The sequence below is a fragment of the Mya arenaria genome, chromosome 6 (genome assembly GCF_026914265.1).
Source record: "Mya arenaria isolate MELC-2E11 chromosome 6, ASM2691426v1".
In the NCBI taxonomy this organism is placed as follows: Eukaryota; Metazoa; Mollusca; class Bivalvia; order Myida; family Myidae; genus Mya; species Mya arenaria.
In genome coordinates this window covers 70,544,321-70,569,370 of record NC_069127.1, presented here as the reverse complement: position 1 = coordinate 70,569,370, position 25,050 = coordinate 70,544,321, and the positions used below count along the sequence as shown (strand labels likewise).

The window sequence follows — 25,050 nt, the reverse complement described above, 5'->3', positions numbered from 1 at the left end:
ATTAATAAGTATTTTATGAATTAATTATTACCATTTTGGTTTAAAACATTACGATAAGTTATCTTTAGTTCACACTGAAGCCGTATTATCCCTTAATGGCTTATTCATTCATGGTGTCTGCTTTTCTAAACTGTACTTTGTTGATGTTGACATGCATCCTTAAAGTGGCATTGCACATACTTATGAATAAAGCACTGTACATTGTAAGGAAGCATGTCTTTTCGTCTTAATTCCGTAGATTGTTTGCCAAAAACGTCAAATGTTTTACCTTCCTTCACCGTCCATTTTGTCGGTGTACAAAATCATAATAGTTGTAAAATCCACCAACAGTTTAAATACAACTGTAATATCAAACCGTACAAGTGGTTCAATCATTCAATAGTTAAAAAATTCAAGTATTTTAAATAGGTTTATACGAAGCACAAACTTTTCAAAACAGTCGGAAAACGGAAAATAAAATGGCTACCTTTAAAAACAATTTCCAGCATATTTCTCATATTAGACGAGTTAGACAGACAATGAAAATGGCCAATTTCTCAAATCCGATTTTATAGCAAAACAAAACGAAGGAAACTCATATCAACCGAGTTGTGTTGCTATTGGCCGAGTTTGGTCGATATTGGCCGAGTTTTGGCATATATTGTCTTCAATCGTCAGGTATTGGTACCGCATTGTCCCCGTATCGCGTCAAATACTTGATAGTTGATTAATAATGAGATATATCACTCTTAAATGTGATGTATGGTTCCAGGAAGAACCGACACAAACATGCGTATTCAAGAGAGACCAGATTTGGTTACATTTCAGGCGCATATTTTTTCGGATACCGAGGAAGTGTGTTTAACTAGCCGTTTGGGTAAAACTATGAAATACAAATGAATGTACAATCAATGTAGAATAATTCATGCAATGACACAGTTGTGCATGATACATATTTGCCTGTTTTATGATAATAATAATAAATAAAACTACTACTACTACTACTACTACTACTGCTACTGCTACTGCTACTGCTGCTGCTGCTGCTGCTGCTGCTGCTGCTGCTGCTGCTACTACTACTACTACTACTACTACTACTACTACTACTACTACTACTACTACTACTACTACTACTAATACTACTACTACTGCTACTACTGCTACTACTGCTACTACTGCTACCACTGCTACCACTGCTACCACTACTACCACTACTACCACTACTGGCACTACTGGCACTACTGGCACTACTGGCACTTCTACCGCTACTACCGCTACTACCGCTTCTACCGCTACTACCGCTACTACCGCTACTACCGCTACTACCGCTACTACCGCTACTACCACTACTACTACTACTACTACTACTACTACTACTACTACTACTACTACTACTACTACTACTACTACTACTACTACTACTACTACTACTACTACTGCTACTACCACTGCTACTACTACTGCTACTACTACTGCTACTTCTACTACTACTACTACTACTAATGGGCTATATAGTGGTTCAATGCAACCTACCAATGAAGTTTACAAAATATTTAAACCACATCAATTTCTTCGGCAATTGTTGATGTACCTCCAAGGAGCTCTTGTTTTCGATGCCCGTTAGAGAGTAATTACGATAGTTGTACTTATAAACGCATTTAAATGACTTCCAAAGAAGTTTTCCTTTTAAGAGTATGCTTGACCTCGTTCCTCTTAAAATGTTATCGTTAAATGTCGGGTTATTTGGCATGCCAATTATGTTACTGTTGAAGTAAACTCTTGAGCGTTTGAAGCTTTTGTCTCACTAGAAGATCGGTGGACTTTCAGTTTATCAGAAGTTATCAGTTTTAAGAAATTTCTGGTAATAACTAAATATCCAATATCAATCAGTGATTTTATTCATCGATCGTCGGTACGATAAAGCAAATACAATGTAAAAAGAAGTCAAACAGCCATATGGCACCTGAAAATGTCGGTGCTAGAGATTTTAACAGTGCTGCACTTACCGTTTATGTCGTGACACGGAGACTGGTGTTGTCATTCTTCGATTTTTGGTCTGTTATGTGTTAACTTCAAAACGTAGCCTTGACCTTTGTCTACTGCATTAGACAATGAAGTTTTTGGAACTTTTGATGTGTATTCATCTACCTGCGAACAAGCTGATTTATGGGTCGGATTCTTTCAACCTTATTGTATAGCATTATTTAAATAATCAATATTCAACATCAAAAGTGTATCGTGAAAGGGAAATGTTGTCCAATTAGCGCAACATCGTGCCAGTGAGATTGAACAGATCCAGTCTAAATATAAATATTTGACATGGTTCGAATTTATAATCAATGCATAACTCATTTATTTCATTGATAAGTCAACACATTCAAATCGCAAAAATCAATTTCAATATGTTGTTCAAAATATTTTTGATTGCAACCATTTATAATAATTCATTCATAAAAATCCTGTTTTATTCCCGTAAATGATACCGGCGCTGCTTGATGCCACTTAACATATCCTTCCTTTATAGCCATATCAAAACACTTGAGAACACGTTTCTTTTAGATGTTTTCTTTGAATTCCATTTCAATTAAACATTCAGTTATAACAAAATTTATAGAAAGGATACTCATAGTTTTTAAAGGGAGGACTCGCTCATGGTATCAATGTATTGTTAAAACGTCAAAATATCCATCACTATCGAATAAGTCTTGTTGCCTAGGCGTTGAAGCATATGTTGTCTATTTTGTTCCTGACCTTCTCGGTGTGATTTCGCAAACCCAGAATACTTCTTATACCATAATTGTATTAATTTTCTGCACTTTTGATACCAAAGAGCAAACAAAATGATAAAATAATTGTTTTCAGTTGCATTAGAGAGAAATGTTTTTGGTCCAAAAACATGGGCGAATCCCTTTAAATGATGCTTTGCACAAATATGTTGAAACTATTGCTGTTTACTTTCAGATTGTTTACTTTGAAACAACGTGTATAGAAAGGAGATATATATAATCCTGATCTAAACGGTATGTAATGTTTGTTTATTATATATTATATTTAATCAACTGTAAAAGCTTAACTGAACGAGCAATACTATAAGTAAGTCAGACACATTTATGAATGAAATTGGTGAAAATAATATCGCGACTCTGCTTTTTGTACAATTCTTAAAATTCAATAACTAGTGAATGTACAGTTTTATTATTATTAATATCGATCTACCACCTTGTGAAGTAATACTCGGGAAGAAACCTAGGTGGTTGTCCTCGGGTGTTCAAAAACAAACAAAATGCTACAGCGAGTTCTGTATGCAGTCCTATAATACTTTCTATTATAACCATATTATCATGATAGTGCTTCACACATGTTTGAGAATATACATATAACAATAAAAACATAGTAAAGCACGATTTCTTTTTGAAAAATACTTTACTTTGCTTGAGTGCAATATACTTGAACATACCATAATCGGATTCGGGGGTCCATATATTATGTCGAATTGGATAAATAAGTAATAAAATACGCATACGTCGAAAATGCACCGTTTCTGACTGGAATTGTTGAAAAATATCGGTTAAGAAAGAGGGCGCATGTCAAAAGGTTCGCCCTTAAGGTACGCCCCCTCTTACGCCAATTCCTGGATCCACCCACATGCAAACTGTTATACTTGTCAGTCTGCATGAAAATAATGTGAATTTTTGAGAACGATGGCATTTCTGAAGAAATTGATAAAGTGGTATATTCGAATGTTTAGTAACATTAACGCTGCTATGCGTAACGAACCACAGAGACGCGCTGTAGGACACGTATTGAAATCATTAGAGGAGAAGTGAGTATGTTTTGTTTCTCACCTGTTAATGGAACAGCAAGGGATATGCTTTGTTACACTTTGATTTATAGCTAAAAAGCTTAAACAAAGGATATTTTCTCGTAAAATATAAGTATATTACGGCATCCGGTTACGGCCCTTTAACATTGATTCAATGTTTATAATTTGAAACACACCTTTTGGGCAGGAAAATCACATAAACAAATGTCAAGAAAGCATAGGTTATGTGATATATACAAGGCAGTAATTCGGTTAAGATACCCGGCAGATAAAAAGATAATGACAGTACGCTGAAAGTTATTGTACTAGTTAAAATTGCTTCTAAACTTGTTTCATTATGCTACAAGCGCCGTATTGTTTCTATATTATTTCTTTTTTAATTTTATGTTTGTTTTCGAGCACGAGGAACCAAAAAATACCAGCCAGGTGGCGTTGGACATGGAGTAAGTCGGAAAGGGCTTTAATCCGTATCTGTCATATCAACAATAAGAGTTAACTCTCCACTTGCGTTCCTATAAATACCATATTACTGGCCATTCCTACTTTTTAAGGGCTCTCTTTTGATGAACTGCTCAAAGAAGAAAGAGACATGTCAGAGTGAAACATTATCAATGGGCAAAATATTGAAATGTCATTTCTTATATTCAAAACAGATTTTAAAAGATTTTTCTCCGTTTGAAGAACGCAACCAAAATTACTATTTTCAAAAAGGAACCGTATTAACAAAATCAAAACGACAGTGTCTTGATGTTCTGTTTAGATTATATGACATAAAGATACCAAATATATGTCGAATGTCGCAAATGTTTATTTATGTTTACTCGTGTATTTTAATGTCAAACGCCGTATGTTCAGCCACTTAAAATACTTAAAAAATATATTAGCAAAACAACTTTTTGGAACATTTGAAGCCGTTTAAATATTGCTCAGAATGCATCACGCTTTTATTGTTTAAATTAACAAAAATAGGACATTTTCTGCAAAGTTTCAAGATTTGTTGGAATTCAGGTTTTGTAGACGAAAAACACATCATTACAACTTCGTGAGTAAATATAATAGCTATGTTAATTTCGTTTTACTGCAAACGATCGTTTTGTTCAAAATTGATATGCCGAAGATATATCATATCATATTTAAAATCATAGAATACCATTCAATGTAACACACACCTGTTGTTATCAGCGATTTCATTCTACTTATATCATGCTTTTTCTAGATAAATAATGTTTTTATAGCCAGTAAAACCAAGAATCCAAAACCTGCACTACCTACACACTTATTCCGTTATATTGTATATTCAGGGATTATTCGAATTGGATAAAAACCTACATTTCCCGCCAATGAAATCGCTATTCTGCCTTTAAAAAGTACCTAACTTGACCGTAAATGTTTTTAATAGACCAAATGAGCTGACATGACTTAATAATTTGGTTCCCCACCCGCTGGAATTAGGTTATTATTTAAAGCATTAAGAATATGTACTTAGAAGAAATGTTCGCTTGTCTAACCAAACTTAAATCATTGAGTGTTTACCTTATATGTTCTAACTATAACAATTCACATTGGTTACCCTTAAATGGTCAATCACCAATCGTAAATTGTACGTACAAAAAAAATGCATCTACTCATGAATGACAATCCAGAGGGTTCATTAATGAATGAATATGTGTTGCCCATCGTGTATAACTTCTTTACTCGGAGTACATGTCGTTCACAATGTCTTGATGACCGAAATAAGAGAAGACAAAAGCAGGACTATCAAAACTGAAAAACGGGGAAAATCTTTGAAACGCATTCATCATTATCAAATATTAGTATCTACAAGTATTTTAAACTTGTTTGAATTTATTAATTTAATTGATCTTAAAAAATCTAGTTCAATTCCTGGAATTGATAGCATCGCTGTTGGATGCCACTGAAACCCAGATCATACCTTTATTAAAAATGTCTGAACGTGTTCCTATAATATTTACCCCATGCTAAATACGTTCTCAGCCGTTTAGAATCGGATAAGAGGCTGTTCATTTGAGTTTGAATTGTCGTCCAGTTGAATAAGAATATTTGAGTGTATTATGTCCATTCAGATGGTAATATTCTGAAAATGAAAGTTCTATGTTCCGGAGTTTAACATAATGTTATCTATTATTATGACATTTCAGTGTGAAATATTGAAAACTAAAACTTAGGCGTTTAATTACGCATGCTAAATTTTTTTGACAAATATTGTAACAAAAACGTTTATTGCTTATATCCCGGACATGAGATGTGTAAAATAATTTAAAAAACAACAACAACATAAACTTAGATGGAAAAGCCATACCTGATATTTAAACACAAGAAACCAGCAATATATCAAGATTAAATGAACTGTATTTTAGAGTTAGGCTGAAGTTTTCAGTAATGTATATACAGCTTTTACTTCTGCAGTAAAAGTATAATCCGCATATGATCGTGTTTAGCAATCAAAACAATATTGTTAATTCATTGTCTCATTCTGTGCATGTTTTCAAAACATATGTGATCATGATTAAAAGTTGGAAAATTTGTATGAGAAGGATATTTACAATGTATACCAACACAAAACTATTGAGCTAAAGTTGATTTTGTTATTAGTGATTTTAAGGGTTTATGTTTAAACTTTTTGCTACTGAGCTTGTTTCTGTAGTTTTTCACATAACTATTGCTCATGTTTTTAGACCATTTATTTTGAGGTAATGCATCTGAAAACACAAACGTTTTTATTATTAAACTCTTTGATTGAAAATTGCAGAAAAATGACAAGTCATTTAAAATAACTTGTTTGTATTAGGTAGCGAGCCCAGACCAGAAACAGACCAGAACATGAAAAAAGAAAACTGACAATAAAACTGTTCGCCAACGAAAACTCTTACATAACCTCATATTTGATATTTCCGCATGAATGTAATATTTTTTATTCAGGACGACACAAAACACAGAAACGTATCGTCAAGTGGCTTAATGTGTACATAAAATGCTATAATTAGAGACATGATAAATACATGTTCGCGTATTCACTTTTAATAAAAGATGCCGTAACAAAACGTGTTGGCAGTTCAAGCGTACTTAAAATAACACACTGAGGGATATAATTATAACTGATATGTGGTCTATCTTTCCCCGAGTGCATTCAATATACTTGAACAAACTACCTGTCAGTTTGTATGAAATTATTTGTGAGCCTTTGAGAATTGAAGCATTCCTGCATGGGTGGAAAACGTGTTATATCTGGATGTTTAGTTACATTCACGCTGCTATTATAACCAACAGACTCGCACTGTGAGGAAGCTATCTGAACTATTAGGGGAATTATGAGTGTGATTGTGATCGCAGCTGTGAATTATATAGAAGGATATGACTTGTGTCATAATGATGAATTTTAAAATAACATAAATATTATAAACCGCATGTTATTAAATTCGAGTTGAGCATATTTATTATCTACTTGACACTCTCAAATTGGCAAAAAACGAATTCCCACCGAGTGGAAATCTTAGCGCAATACATAGTTGTTGTTTTTCAATAATTTCAAGAAATGTAAAATAATCTAATATACATTTTAATTCAAAGCTTACAACTACATCGACCTGTTCTGACCGAGTTGATGATTGTTTTGTATGTACATGTAGTACCAGCCGGTCGTAAACACAAATGCAATCATGTTTAGAAATGTGTTTGTAAATTTAAGGACAACAATGTCCTCAAAGACACCTCGAAGAATAATCCACAGCATATTTGTTTAATAAATTGACTGTGTATTTTCTATATGTTTCGTCTGAGCTCCTGGTTTGTGGAATGATGTTTTGAGAGTGTAATTTTAAACATTGAATTAAATTAGGCGAGTAATATAGAATGGCTGTCTTTGTATAATTGTTTTTTCACTTTAAAAATTTTGCACTTTTGTTCCGGCTGGATTCATTCGTTGGTATGAGCTTTTTGTAACTGGATATTTGAAGTTAGTTTATATCTTGTAGATTTTTCTTACTTTATTCATGATTGTTCTTTACTTAGTTGATGCTGGCCCCAATTGGGATTAATTCTCATTTATTGTAAAGTGTTGGGTCTACTTTTAGGTTGGAATTTCCACAGTGATCTCTTTTTCCGCTGATTTTTCCAAGGCGACGACCCCAATATGTGTTGATAAACATATATGAATGCATGCGTTGTTTGTCTTTGTTGTTTGTGCGTCGTAGGTCTTCTGTTCAATGAATGTTAGGTCTCAATCTTGTTTCATTATTCAGGATGTTAACTGTTTGGCTACTTGACTTGTCCTCGTGTTTACCACTTCATTATTCAAGTATTGTATTTTAACTGATATATTAATAAAAAAATGACCTTTTTGCCAAATACATAAATTTTTAACTCCCCAAACATTATCAATTTAGTAACACCATTTACTACGTTTTCTTTTAATTCATTTGTTGAAAATTCTAATAAAATTTTCAGCAATCAGTTACCTAAATTATTTTCATAAATATAAACCACGATTGTACGTTGGGGTACCTGAAATGAACAAATTATGTTTCTGTCTTCGTGATTTATTTATATGCAATTGAACTCTCAAATAGTGTCATAAAACACTTTTTTAACTTGAAAGGTTTTCTTTGATAAACAAAATTACATAAAAACAATAAAGAAAATCCTATTTGTAACGAATGTATTGATCAAAGAAAAACAAAACAATTCAAACCAACATCTCTGAAATGTGGTTACGGGCAACAAAGAGAACCCAAGAAAAACAAGATAATTCTAGTGAGACCGGAAATTATTATATTTCAAGCGGATAATTTTGCAGATAAGGAGCGATTGTGTTTAACGAGCCCAATGGTCGATTAAGGAAGAGCTATGTGGAATGAACCATTCATTGACATCGTTATACATGCCTCTTACTGACCGACATTTTGCTTCGCTTTGGTAAGGCTATGAGAGATGGCTGCAATAATTGATCTATATTGAAAGCTTATGAAACACATCGTATCTTAAGGGACATGCGTGAATCCAAAGTGAATTCCTGTTATCGCTGTCTTTCAAGTCGAATGTTGATAACTTTGTTATGTGTGTTGTTGACTTGTGATGACATGTCTCTCGTTCATTGTATGTTAAGTTTGGAACTTTATACTTCGAAACAGAGTTATAAGTTTATGCTACTAGCTGTGTTCCTGTTACTTCCATTGTATTATTACATTTGTTCGTTATTGTTTTATTATGGCGAAGTACTTGCCCAAACTGATGTATTTAATGATTTATTCCACAAAATGCACAATGTTTTTAAATGATATATGCTCATATATATTGAGTTAGTTGTGTTTAGCACCTGTTGTTTCACTATGAACAAACACTTACTTTGTAATGAGGTCAACTCAATTCAGGTAATCATTTAATAATTTAAATTTTTCACATTCGATTGCAATGTCAGATATGTGTACTTAGACAATGTAAACCATTGGAGTCTTTATACAAAATGTTGGATACTGTATTTTAAGCACATGTGTCCGCAGGGCAATTGTTTTGTAGATAATTGTTATTTCATTTTCCTTGACAACAAAATAAGAGACTGCCGTTTTTATGTTATTGATTTTTTTTCCTCTCGTTTTTACTTCAAACTACCTCAACCTGTACGTATTAACCCTTACAAACACCTTGCGAGTTTGTAGTGCGGCGGCTGTGTGACAGCTGCAAAACTAGACTCCGTACGTTTTTAGCAGTTGTGCATTATCTACTAGCCCTTTTCTACTTCCGTATGATCTCTCTTTTAGAAAGTAGTTGTGTTAAACGATGCAGTGATTATCAGTCTTTGTCTTCATTGGTCGGTATACAAGCAGTTTTAAGATGTAGTTCTTTATTTTCTTCTCTTTTAACCTCATTGGATATTATTCTCTTTATGTGTATTTTCAGCTTCTGAATAATCCTTTTTCGTTAATTTGTTGTATTAATAGTTTATTGATATTCAAATATTTATTTTGATATTATTTGTGATGATGTGTTTGATTCGTTTCATTATGGCTGTTAACATTGTATCGTCCGATTCATTGCTACATATCATGTATGTTGTTGTTTTTTGAAAATTTGTTTCTGTATTTGAATATGCCATCCTCCTTCTGACAAAACAAGTATTTACGAAAATAAGGTTATGTTAATATTCCTTAACCTTTATAAAATGTAGATTAATTAATCGACATTATTTATTATCTAAAAACATCATTTTGGTGCCAGTGGTGAATTAACATTTTGAACTTTAAATATGGATCAAATATATTATTTATTTCAAACAAATAATACGTTGGAATATTTCCTGATGCATCAAAAATTATGCAAAAAGCTACAGAAACATGCTCAGTAGCAAAAAGTTTAAACATAAACCCGGTTTAGTGGCAATGGGCAAACGCCAAAGACATCAGCTGTCGTACCGTTTATAGTTTGATGGTGGAAAAATTATATTCTGTATTTCAATAGCTATTACAAAAAAGTTCAATAATTAATAGAAAAAGTACGAACGTCTAACAAATACAATGCTCATTAAAGTTACCAAATTCAGTCAAGAAATTCAAAACACATTATTCACTAACACATTTTGTTTCCAATGTTTTTATAAGTCAAAAACATTTTTGTTAAACACCTCAAGCAATCAGTACGTATAATTTTGTTCACTCCCGGAAATGATAACGACGTTGTTGGGTGCCACTTAACAACAGATTCTACCTCTGTACCGATATCTTTACATTTGAAAAAAGATGTGTGTTTTTCTTATATATTTACCTCCATGCTTTTTACACTTGCAATTATTAATAGTTAGGAGACTGTTCACTTCAAGCTTCTGGAAAATATACTTTGGTAAATGATGTTTTTGCAGATAGTAAGTGACTGAAACTTAAGAGGGAAATATTTTCTGATGTTAACCGGAATATTTTGCTTTCTTTTAAAATGATTTGTCAAGTACTTACCTAGTGCATGTGTTCTGTAGGTCCGTCTGTATTATTATATTCGGGTCTTTATATTATAGCAGCTAATATTCGACATAAATGATCATATATTAGCAGCATATCGTTTTGAATTATTTAAAAACATGTTTAAGACATGAGTATTTTCGCAAAGAGTGTAAGACCTTTGGTTATGTAATAACAACATACGTTTTGTGAATGCAAGAAGATATTGTGAACTTCGTGCTGTAGAATTTTAAGGTTTATTGGGTTGGTCTGGGGCGCCAGGTTCACTCATGTTGTATAAGATGACACTAAAAAAATAAAATTATTATAATTAAATTTAAGTCACATGTACCCGGTGTCCATAAAACCTGCCCCTGCCGTCATCTTTTTAAGTTTAGTAGTAAGTGTCATGCATAACTTTAGTTTCGCACATGTATGTTAAAAAGTGAAATCGTACATTAAGTGCGTTCATTCAATAATACTTAAACATATTCTTAATAGTTTGTATGAAAATATTTTCGACCCTATGATAAGTAATGCATTTATGTGAAGGTGGTTCAAGTGTTATAACCGACTGTTTAGGTAACTCTCTTTTATTATATAGGAGCCCACAAAGGTGCCCTTTTCGGGTGGTATTTTAACTATTAACGCAATGAGCGTATTTCCTTTGGTTTGTACCGGATTATATACTTGTAACATGTTACTAAAACTATATAAAGTACTGAAACATATTGACCTTTTATCAATATTTCGAACAACCTGTGATTTATTCGAATCAGGCATGCTTATGCTAAAAGTGTTCTTTCAAATTAAGTATTGTATTGACAAAAATGTGTCTGTTTCGAGGCGGAATGTTAATTTTATATATTGTAATGGTTTGTTCTGATCAACGAGGTTACTGCTATACAGAACCTAATTGTCTAGATGATTTCATCAGTATTATATGTACGTTTAACTACCAGTCGGTCGTATATAGAACTGAATACATGTTCAGCGGTGTATTTGTATAATAGGAGAGATTTCTCTGGGATTGAAGTGAAAACATTCTAAGTGACTTTAAAAACAGGAGCAGATAGATACTTTTCGCTTTTACTGCTTCATAAGTTGTGACCATAAATGAAACAAAAAAACAACTGCCAAGAATATAATGTAAAAATTAAAACCGTTACTAAAATACTGTTTATTCTGCATACTTTATTATGTGTCTAAGAATTTAATGCTATCGCAGGTTGATTCTTTGATTCTTGTACTTGATGCAAACAGCTGTTGCTTTGTAATTTATTCGTATGCATCTGAACTCTCTTACCGAGGATTGCTCGCACAGAAACCGCTATAGATTTCATTGCGGCAATCTTATTTTATCTCCGAATACTAGGTTTAACTTGTTTCAAAAATTAACTCTGGAATTAGAAAACAATACAGAGTATTTAATTAATATGATCTAGTAAATGAGGAAATCATAAATTATAAATGTATGTTGAGCATTATATTTAATAGGAATTATGTAAAGTTTGGAATGTATTTGAATACATTACATACATTGGGACGATTGGTAAGAGCTTTGATTACGTTCACCCTGAAATACTTACTACTATAGAATATTTATGGATGCCTTTGTGAATGATGTAGAACAACATTCACGAAATGTGTTTTATGTTATAATTTTAATTTCGCATTTGCTGCGATTTCAATGATTACAAAACATACGATTGGGATAGATCACTCTTCAAGGTGATATATAGCACCAGGACGAACCGACACAAAACATGCGTATTCCAGAGAGACCAGATTTTGTTATATTTAAGCGGATATTTTGCGGATACCAAGTAATTGTGTTAAATTAACATCTCGGTAAATCTATTAAATAATTAAATAATAATAATAATAATAATAATAATAATAATAATAATAATAATAATAATAATAATTATTATTATTATTATTATTATTATTATTATTGTTATTATTATTATTATTATTATTATTATTATTATTATTATTATTATTCTGGGTTAAATTTAAACTAAACAGTGGTTGAAAGGAACCTACAAATGAAGTTTATAAAACATTCATATATACATCTATAACTTTGGCAATTGCTGTTTTAATCCCCAAAAGCTCTTGATTTCAATGACCGTTTTGAGAGTATGCTAGACCATGTTCCACCAAAAATGTTATCGTTAAATGGTCTTATGAAGTTTTTGTCTCGCTAGTACACCATTAGAGTTTAAATTTGAAAGATGTTCCAAATTCAATTTTAAATACTTTCATGTTACGATCATTTTAAATATTTTGTATTGTTTGTCAATAATTTAGCGTGTGATGATCAATGCCACATAACGCATCATAGTGTATGTGTTGAAAGCCGCTGTTTATATAATGTTTAGGGCCTATTTCTAACGAAAGTTTCAAGATTTTTTTTAGTTATTACTAAATATCCAAAATTAATTAATTTCATTCATCAAACGACGGTCATATAAAGCAAATACAATGTAAAAAGACTAAACCGTATACCTAAACATGGACTGTACTTTTGGAATATGTTTCCCTAGGTCAAGTATGTTCTGTCAATAATCAGGTGCTGTATATGAATCCAAACGGTCATGTGTACGGTAATTTCTGTCTTGTTAAGATTTATGTTCTACTAATTGCATTTGAAAATAGTCGGTGCTAGAGACATTAACAGTGCTGCAATTACCATGTCGTGACACAGAGACTGGTGTTGTCATCCTTTGATTTGTGGATTGTTATTGTAACTACAAAACGTAGCCTTGAACTTTGTCTACTTTGTCTGGGAAGCTTTGGGAACTTTTGATGTTAATTCATCTTTATGTGAAGAAGCTGATTTGTGGGTCGAAACCTTTTAAGCTTATTGTATAGCATTATTTATATTATCATTATACAACATTAAAAGTGAATGGTTAAATGGAAAGGTTATTAGCGCAACATCGTGGCAATGAGAGTGAACAGATCTAGTCTTAATATAGATATTTGACATGGTAGGAATTCATAATCAATGCATAACTAATTTATTTCATGGATAAGTCAACAAATTCAAATCGCAAAAATCTCTTTCAATATGTGTTTAAAATATTTCTGATTGAAACCATTTATAACAATTCTTTTATAGAATCCTGTTTAATTCCCGTAAATGATACTGGCGCTGCTTGATGCAACTTAACATATCCTACCTATGTAGCGATATCAAAACACTTGATAGTGTTTAAAGGGACTCGCTCATGTTATCAATGTATTGTTAAAACGTCAAAATAACCATCACTATTGTATAAGACATGATGGCCTAGTCGTTTAAGCATATGTTGTCTATTTCTTTCTTGACCTTCTCGGCGTGAGTTCACAAACCCACTAAAACCAAAAAAACATTTTAATACCATATAATTGTATTGTTTTTCCTGCCCTTTACTTTCAGATTGTAGACTTTGAAAAGTATCAATACTTCTGATTTAAACGGTAATTAATGTTGTTGTTTTTTCATTATCATATATTTCATTTAATCAAATCAATAACTAGTAAATTTACAGTTTTATTATTACTTATATCGATCTATCACATTGTGGAATAATACACGGAAGAAATTTTGGTGGTTATCCTCGGGTATTAAACATCAAACAAAAAACATGCTACAGCGAGGTCTTTATGCGGTCCTAAAATAGTTTCTTTTAGAATCATATTATCATAGTGTTTCAATCATGTTTGAGAATAGATATACAATAATCAAAAACATAGTATCGCACGATTATTTTGAAAAATACTTTTCTTTCCTTGAGAGCAATATACTTGAACATACCTTAAGCGGATTCAGGGGATGGAGGGGCACACCCGGAGCGCGCCCTCCTTAAATCGTCCAAGTCTACTCTTCATGTCGAAATGCACCATTTATGACAGGAATTGTGAAAACATCGGTTAAGAAAGAGGGTCAAAAGTTTGCGCCCCTAAGTAACGCCCACTCTTATGTCAATTCCTGGATCCGCCCATGCAAACTGCTATTCTTGTCCGTCTGCATGAAAATATTTGTGAACTCTCGAGAATTAAGGCTTTTCTGTAGAAATTGATAAAGTGTTATATTCGAAAGTTTAGTAACATTCACGCTGCTATGCGTAACGAACCACAGAGACGCGCTGTAGGGAATATATTGGAACCATTAGAAAATTAGTAAGTATGTTTGTCTCTATACAATGTTTATAATTTAAAACACACATTCTGGGCATGATAATTACATCAACCAATGTCAAGAAAGCATAGGTTCTGTGATATATACACGACAGTGCTTCGGTTAAGATACCCTGCCGATAAAACGATATTGACAGTGAATAATGTTTCTTTACTTCTTTCATTATGCTTTAAGCACCGCATTGTTCCTACATTATTTTTTTAAATTGTGTTTGTTTTTGGGCACGAAGACCCAAAACATAACAGCCAGGTAGCGCTGAACATGAAATCAGTCTGGAATGGCTTTAATTCGGATCTGTCATATCAGCAATAAGAGTTATCTATTGACTTGGGTTCTTACAAATATCATTTTTACTAACTGTTCATATGTTTAAAGGTGTCTCTTTTGTTAAACGGCCCATAGAAAGTAAGAGACTGGAACATTTTCATTGAGCAAAAGTTTGAAATGTTGTTTCTTATATTCAAAACGTACTTTAAAAGATTTTTCTCCGTTAAAAATACACATTCAAAATTACTTTTTTCAAAAAGAAAATGTATTAACAAACTCAAAACAACTGTGTCATCTGTATGGATTTTATTACATAGAGGTACCAAATATATGTCGAATGTCGCAAATGCCGTATATTTGAATGTCGAATGCCGTTTGTTTATCCGCTTAAAATACTTTAAAATAGGTATTAGCTACACAGCATTTGGAACATTTGGTTTAACCATTATTTATTGCAGAAAATATTGAACAAAGTAAAAAAGCATTTGAGCTACAGATATGCATAATATACATATAAAATAACAAGTGATGAAGCGCATTAACAGTGAGTAAATCACAGAATTAAGAATTAACCATAATTGGTTTTACTAAGTCTCTTTTCTGTTTTCATTGTTAGAATTATGGTGAGTACATATAATTTAAGATAAAGCTACTTCAGGAAGTGTTTGATACACTGGAACATTTAAATTGTGATTTTCAGTTAATGTGTTCCAATTATTTATCTCCCATGCAAAACATAAAATGTTGGCTCTTGTAACTGTTTTCTAATTAATGGTATCCATTATAGAGACATTATAAAATCCTGTTACTACGTTTGTTTATGACTGGTAGCTAGAACATCCATGACATATGGTTGCCATTTAGCCGATATGTAAGCTATACAGGCATTACTTCTTAAATTGCTAACTCACATCTTAGTTAAGATCAATCGCAATGGGGTTAAACATTCGCTATTACTAGAATGTCCAAACTAGAACTGCTATCGTTTGTTCGTACGATAACTGCCGGATCCACGATTATTTTTGTTTATTATGATTTATCCTCCATCCCTAGTCTATCAATTTGTGCATAAAATGAGAATTTAAAATTAGACAAAAAATCTTGTTATACAAATTCATTATGGGTTTTTCTAAATATTACCATAGTAGTATCAAAAAAGAATTTGTTTTATATCGCCCACGTCAACAGTGGCCGTTGTCTTATTTTAGTCAGGTCGTTGATCTTCTTTGCTCGCATTACCATTAAAAATGACGACATTTTCCCCTGTAGAAACCATTTCCACCTCACACATATAAATGTGTTCTTCTTTTCCCTCTGTTAAATCAATTTGAATAAGTGCTCCTCTATTAAAAGCAAAGAAATACAAAATTAAGTGTAGATCAATTCACTTCTATTTTCATTTTCGTAAAACATCATAACTGTGGGTAACACTAGATTGGTGCTAGGTAGTCAAACCTGGTCAACTTTCAAATTTTCAAATTTATTTTCACAATGATGAACTGCATAATGCAGAATGCATTCATCTTTTTAGTTAATTCAATAAAAAGTGATAATTTTCATTGGAACAGATTCCTTGGAAAATTAGGAATATAAATACCAAAATACATCTTACATCTTCTTGAGTAAATACCCTAGCTAAGTAAGTTTCGTTTAACTGCAAACGATTATTTTGCTCAAGATCAATATGCAGAAAATAGAACTTATAAAATACAATCAATGTAAGACACACCTATTGTTATCAGTGATTTAATTCCACTTATATAATGATGGTTTAAAACAAGTTATGCTTTAATAGTTAGTAAAATCAACTCGAAGTACATTTCGTTCAAAATGTCGAGTCGACCGAAATAAGAAAAGAAAAGCAGAAATATTTAAAAAAAATCAAAACAAATATTTGCAACGCATTCATCATTATCGAATATTAAAATCTACATGTATTTTAAACTGGTTCGAATTCATTAATTTTATTGCACTTATAATTATCAGTTCATAACATCTAATTCAATTCCTGGAAAATGATACGGTCGTTGTTGGATGCCACTTAAAACCAGATCGTACCTTTGTACAAATGTCTGAACGTGTTCCTCTAATATTTACCTCCCATGCTAATTACGTTTTCAGCCGTTTAGAATTGGATAAGAGGCTGTGCATATGAGTTTGGGATGTCGTTCAGTTGAATAAGCATATTTGTGTAATATTTTTATTCAGTATATAACTGAAAAGGATTTTTTTTATATTCCTGAGTTAAACGGTATGTACTCTCTTATTTTTATTATATTACAGTGCGAAATAGTAAATTAAAAATGGTTAATGAATTTGACACATGTTCTTGTCTTAAAACTAGACATAAAGATGTGTAAATACTTTTAAAAAAGGCAATTAGTCAGAGGGAAGAACCATATCAAACATTTTTTTACAAAAGAAAACAATAATAAATCTATACTCCGCATATTATCGTTGTTCTAAAGCATAATTATAGTGTTATTTAAATGTCTCGTTCTTGGCATGTTTTTCGTCCGTCTGTATCGTAATTGCATCCAAGTTACGCTGCACAGTACTTATCGGTAGAAGAGATCACTATTAATACATTTCTAGCGTTAATACATTTGCCCGAGTTTATCGTTTCAGATTTATATAGTTAACTTTAAAGGTCTGAACATTTTGTAAAAGAGGGATATTTACACTTTATTAAAAAAATAAACAAGTGAACTTAGCTTGATCATGTTATTAAGTATTTACAGGTACTTGCTCATGTTTTGTACTGTTTGTTTATCACGGTAATTCATCTGAAAACAGGTGCATTAAAATTGTTTTACTCTTTGATACCGACATTGCAGGAAAAAAGCAAGATTTTTTTAAAAACCAAGACGGGATTTAGTAAGGAGCCAATCCATGCCGGTACAAAAACCACTCGCCCAGAGGACTTTTACGTAATCCGTGGGATAATTTTACCGTTAAGCCTTTAGATGAAAATCGTGACTAACGTTATTAAAAATATTGGACTTCTAAGACAATGTTTAAGCTTTTATCAACTTTCGTTGAAGGGTTCCTGCCGTCAGTATCTTAGCTTTAACAATCCTAATGCGTTGACACACTTAACTTCGTCATAAAAAGTGCATTTCACAAAACATGAGCGATTTCCATAAAGGTTGATCGAGAATCATGGCAATTGCCAGTTAGGCCACGTCATTTAATATTGTTTGAATGTCCACGAAATCATATCCTTCTTTAATTACAATTGCGGATGACTGTCATTTTTTGAAGATACCTTTTGATAACACAAAGTGGATTGGAATTTGCATTTATCAATAGTATTTCTACGTTGTTTTTTTTTCGAAAAAGATTTGTTTTTACATTTTTATTAAGCCAATTGACCGACTCACCAAAATGTTTAATTTCAAATGCGTTCCCTTCAATAGGCGCTATTTAGTGTAATATACTGTTCGTTATTTACTGTCGAGTCAGTAAACAGTATCGAAGGTGATTTTTCTTTCCTACCGAACCGTTGAAACAGTTATTGCATCGAATTAAAGTTGGCATTATATTAACTAGTGTCCCCTCATCTTACTTTACTGATGTTAATATTATATCAAAATCCTCATATGTACCAACGTCAACAGTAAGAAAATGTGACAGAAATGATACATAGATTAAGCTTATAAGGTTTTGCTAAATCTAAACATATTGCATAAGCATGTTTAACCTTGACAGCTTTTGGTTTCGATATACATACAAATACCGCAATACATTGTAAGAACAATTGAATGGATTTATTGCTAATTCAAGAGCTTATGTTATGGCAATATATTGCTTTCATATTTGATCTTTCAAAATCAATTTAATAATTCCAATGCAGGACGAAACAAAACACACATTTTCGTCAAATGGCTTGATGTATACATACATTAGTTTATTTAAAGACATCATGAGTTAATGTTCGTATATTCACCTTTAAGAAAAGGTGCCACAATAAAATGTGTCGGAAGTTCAAGCGTACTTGAAACAACACACTGAGGGATCTAATTATAAATGATATGTGATATATCTTTCCCCAAGTACATTCAATAAAATAATACTTGAACAACCTACCTGTCAGTTTGTATGAAATAATATGTGAGCCTTTGAGAATTGAATCATTGCTGCACGGGTGGAAAACGTGTTATATCTAAATGTTTAATTAACATTCACGCTGCTATGCATAACAAAACATATCTGAACCAACGGACTCGCACTGTGGGGAAGATATCTGAACTATTAGGGGAATTATGAGTATGATTGAGATGGCACCTGTAAATAAAAAAGAAACAAAATGACTTGTGTTATACGAATGATTTTTAAGACATCATACATAATGTGATCCGCATGTCATTAAACTTGATACGAGTTTACAAATTCAAATCTTTGTGTCATCGAGTTGTCTACTTGACAAGTTTTTAATAGCAAAAAACGAATTCACACTGAATGGTAATTTTAGCGCTAAACAACTGTTTTTCTCAATTATTTCAAGAAAGGATAGGTAAGATAAGATGGTATAAGGTATACATTTAAAGCTAACAACATCACCGAACTGTTCTGGACTTATTGATAATTATAGTGTATGTACGTACATTCAAGTACCAACAGGTCGTAAAATGTTAAATGTTAGCCAATGTGTTTGTATTAGGACAGTAATGTCCTCGAAGACAGTTTGAAGAAAAATTGATATTTATTGGATTGACTGTGTATGTTCTATTTTTTCCGTCTGAGTTATATATATATATCGAATAGCTGTCTTTGTATGATTGCATCGTACTTTTCAGAATTTATGTTGTTGTTTTTGGCTTGATTCATTCGTTGGTAGGTTATGTTTGTAACTTGACGTTGAACACTCGAAATTAGCTAATTTACTGTAGAGTTTCTTTACTTAATTTATCATGGTTCTCAAGCTAGTTGATGATGGCTATAATTCTAAACTTATTTATAAGTGTGTCTTCGAGTTTAAGGTTGGATTTTCCTTAGTGATTTCTGATTGTTCCAAGCCGATGACCCTATTATTGTGATATTTTAATGTATGTGTTGTCGGTCTTTATTGTTTGTACGTCGTGTGTCTTTTGTCCAGTGCATGTAAGGTCTCCGCCTCGTGTATTTAAACTTGTCCTCGTGGCTACCATTGTATTATTTAATCATTGTATCTTTTAAAATCCCTTTTGTAAACATATAAATATCAAACACCCACTACACTATCAATCTGAGAACATTGACTTAGGTATTGTTACCTTTAAATCATTTGTTGTAACATTTAATACAACAACCCTCAATAAGTTAGTTTAATGATTGATGTTCTTTTCTTCGTTCGAATACTTGAAATAAACACCTTATGTGTCTGACTTCGTGATTTATATTTTTGCAAAATAAACTCTCAAATGTGGTCATAAAAACCTTTGTTAAGACAATTTGTATTCTTTAATAAATTAAATGTTATTACATACATAACAACAATAAGAAAACTTTTTAAGTAACAAAAGCATCGATCAAAGGAAAAAACACAATCAAACAAACACTTCTAAAATGTTGTTATAGGCAACAAAGAGAACCAAAAAAAACGTAATTATTCCCAAGAGACCAGATATTGTTTGCATTCAAGCGAATAATTTTGCAGATTAGGACCGATTGTGTTTAACGAGCCCAATGGTCGATTAAGGAAGAGCTATGTAGATTGAATGAATTAATCAATGACATCGATATACATGCATCTTACTTACCGACATTTTGTTTAGCTTTGGTTAGGCTATGAGAAATAACTTCAAGAATAAAACTTAATTGAACGATAACAAACCAAGTTGTATCTTAAGGGACATGTAGACATCCAAAGTGATTCCTGTTTTCAATGAATGCTCAAGTCGGTTGAGGATAAATTTGTTATGTGTGTTGCCATGTCCCAATGTGAATGAATGTTAAGCTTTAAACATTATACTTTTAAACATAGTTTAAAGTTAATGCTACTAGCTGTGTTCCTGTAATTTCCATTGTAGTATTACATTTGTTCGCCATATAAATATTGTAAATGTTGTGTTAAGTCCCTTTTTAATGAGGTCAACACTATTCAAGTAAGACTATGCATATCCCATTTACGATTGCAATGTAGGATATCTTTGCTAAGAAGTTGTGAACCATCGTAGTCCTTATACAAAAGAATGTCTCTCAACCTGGACGTGTTTATCCTTTCTTCCACCTTGCATGTTGTCAAGTGTGGCAGCTGCGAAACTAGACTCCGTACGTTGTCAGCAGTTGTTCATTATTAACTGACCCTTTTCTACTTCCGACTGATGTTTCTTTCAGAAAGAAATAGTATTTAACGATACAAAGATAAGCAGAATTTCTATTCATTGGTCGGTTTTGTATGCAGTTTTAAGTAGTAGTTTTCATTAGTCAGCATTCTCTTCACATGTTTTTCTGCTTCTGAATATATATTTTTTTCATAAATAAGTTCTCTTAATAGTTTATTGATATTCATTATGATATTATTTGACGTGGTGTGTTTGTTTCATTAACAGTAACATTTATGGCTGTTTACATTGTAGCATTTGATTTCATTGTTTCATGACATATATGACATTTATTTTATATTGTTTTAATACATTTTGTGTATTTGAATACGCAATCATCTTTCTGACAAAATTGTATTAATGAAGATGATTTGATGTTAACATAATTAAATCTTTATTATGTCTAGATTATTAAATTGCTTATTTCATCACTATACATTATCGGAAAGCATACAATTGGTGCCAGTGTTGTTTGTTTTTACAATTGATATGATTAACTTCATACAAATTAATACGTAAGAACATTTTCCGATGCATCGACAACATGACTTCTTCCAAAAGCTTTTAATTCCCTTTTTAAACACAAACGATTTTTTTCATTCTGAATTAGATGATTCTGATAAAAAGTGATATTTTTTAATACAAACTCATCAATTTTATAATAAGCATGGCTTATTTTTATACAATTCTACTAATATGAGTATTTTTTATTAAAGACAAATGCATAATGCCAGTTAATATTCATAAGTTTTGTGTTTGTATCGGAAAAAGTTGTTGTCTTAGTCTTTATTCAAACAATAATACCAGTACGAATAAATATATTTATGATCAATATTATACTTTTTCAATGGGATGGAAGTATTTATCAAGTTCTACTATTCTTCTTCTGTTGTGTTAACAAATATTTTGTAATTGTTAAAATATATATTTTGATAAACACTTCAAGCAATCAGTTCGTAGAATCTTGTTAACTCCATGTAATGATAACGACGTTGTTGGGTGCCACTTAACACCAGATTCTACCTCTGTACCGATATCTGAAAAATTGAAAACCGTGTTCTTTTTACCGTAATGCTTACTACACTTGCAATTATTACTACTATTATTATTATCATTACCGATTATAAACGACTGAAAAATAAGCGAGAACTGGTTTCTGATGCTTGATACCGTATTAAATATTTTCTTAAACGCAGATGCTATCTTTCTATTTTAAATTTATATTCCTCATTTTAAATCTTACAGATGGAAGCTATAAATATATCAGAATTTTAAACGGTTTGTCGGCTGTTCTCATCAAGAATATTTGTTTTCATTAATTAATAACTAAACAAATTAATATCAATTAATTCTAGAAAGGCTTTAAAAAGCATTTTCGTTTTCTGTCGGATGTGCATTATTCTGGTAGAAAACAATGACAAAAGGAGGTAACTACTAGTTAGTTCCAAATATCTTGATGAGTCCATATATTGTATGTTGTATGTTCATTTTACTACCAGTCGGTCATAAATAGAACTCAAGACATCTTCAGCGATAAATTTTGACAGTAATGTCTCTTTTATATTTATGTATTTTAAAAGAAAGGGATAAAAGCGAAAGAAGTTTAAGTGACGTTAAAAGCTAAAACAGATAGATATTTCATGCTTTTTACCCCTTGATATGATGTGACTATAATTGAAACAAAAAGCCGTTGCCAATAATATAATGTCAAAAACGAACTTATCCTCATCAAAACCGTAACTAAAATATTGATTCTTCTAAATTCATGTGTCGAAGCATTTGTAGCTATCACTGTTTGATTCATTTGAACTTGAATAGAGCAGCTGTGGCTTAGTGATTTATTCATATGTATCTGAACTCTCTTACCGAGGTTTGTTCGCGCAGAGGCCACTAAAGATTTCATTGCGACATTATATTTATGAGAATAACTCATTTAATTTCCGGTGAATACTAGGTTTTGGTCGTTTGAACTAGAATTAGAAACCAATAAAAATAATGAATTAATATGAACGAGTAATGCGTAAAACATAAGTAATTAATGTATGTTGAGACTTATATTTAAAAGGAATTATGTAATGTTTGTAATTTATTTTAAATTCAGAAGAATTGTGTTGTCTCGTATAGACCTACGATTTGGTCATTCGTAGATGTGTTTCATTGTTCAAACATTAAATGAAACTAATGTTAAAGGATTATGTTTGCGGCCTTAAAATGTAAATGCACGCTTTATGCATTAACACTGTTGTTAAATATAACATACATTGGGCCGATTGGTAAGAGCTTTGATGACGTTGACCCTCAAATGATGATGATGATGATGATGATGATGATGATGATGATGATGATGATGAAACAACCCTGTTATCGGGTGTGAAAAATGTACAAAGTTACCTGATAAGGTCTTCTAAGGACTAATTTGGTTTAATCTCTTCTTATTTACGTGCGAAAAAAACAGTGTTGGTCATTCGGATACATGTATCAAATTTATTTGCCTTCGTATTTTTTATATTTATATCTGAACTTTCATACAAAATTATAACAGCTGATTTTGTTAATTTTGCTGGACAAAGCAGTTACTACATCATGATTTTTAGACAAATTAATACTTTGATACGTTCATTCTGCAGACACAGATTATTAACTTTTAATTTTACCTGAACAATATCAGATCTTTTTTCTCCTTTTTACTACCGTAACGATCGATTGATTTGTTTCCAAATTCGTGTTCAATACTATTTTCATCAAAGAAACAGTATTGAACAAAGAGATCAAATTTTAATGAAGTGCTTTATTACTATTTTCAATATATAAATGTATTTCCATTTGATAGCTTACCCTTTATTTATTGTAGGGATTAAAGAAAAAAGGGGGCTTGCTTATTATGCCATCGCCGTCGATACTTGCTATGTTTGCTTAAACAACATCTGTCATATAATAGAATAATTAATTTGAATAAATATTATAGATATTTGACGTAAACGTACGAATTTATAATCAAATCATAACTCACGTATTTCAAATATAAGTAAACAAATTAAAAACGCATCAATCACTTTCAATGTTTTGCATTGAAACCATTTATTCCAATCAGTTCGTAGAATCTTGTTCAATTCCCGTAAATGATACCGGCGCTACAGGATGCCACTTAACATATCCTTTGTAGCAATATAAAAACACTTGAAACATGTACTTTTTAAATATTTACTTTAAACTCCATGCTAATGAGACATTCAGTTATCACGAAATTGATATAAAAATGCTAATAATGTATAAGAGATGCCTTGGATAAATATGCTTTTGTAGTTTACTATCAGACTGTCAACTTTAAAACGACATGTATTAAAACAAAATATCTAAATTCCTGATTTAAACAGTATGTCACTTTTTTCGTTTAATCAAACTGTAAAAGCTTAATTAAAAGACCGCTTTTATAGATATAAAATTAGTATGCCAGACACATTTATGAAACTAATTGGTGAAAATCATATGGCGAATCAGCTTTTCGTACAATCACTAAAAATAATTGACCAGTTCATATTATAA

At 31.7% G+C, this 25,050-nt stretch overlaps 1 protein-coding gene across 3 annotated transcripts in view; it reads left to right on the top strand.

Moving 5' to 3' along the window:
- The window catches only part of LOC128236732 (suppressor of lurcher protein 1-like), a 378,099-nt gene that overhangs the window by 180,834 nt on the left and 172,215 nt on the right, over positions 1-25,050 (top strand). For 2 of the 3 annotated variants that reach the window (XM_052951807.1, XM_052951810.1), the window contains exon 5: positions 2,941-2,999. The exons of the other annotated variant lie outside the window; for it this stretch is intronic. The gene's annotated coding sequence lies outside the window, so the exon portion shown is untranslated. The remainder of the gene's footprint in view (positions 1-2,940; positions 3,000-25,050) is intronic. 3 annotated transcript variants of the gene reach the window in all.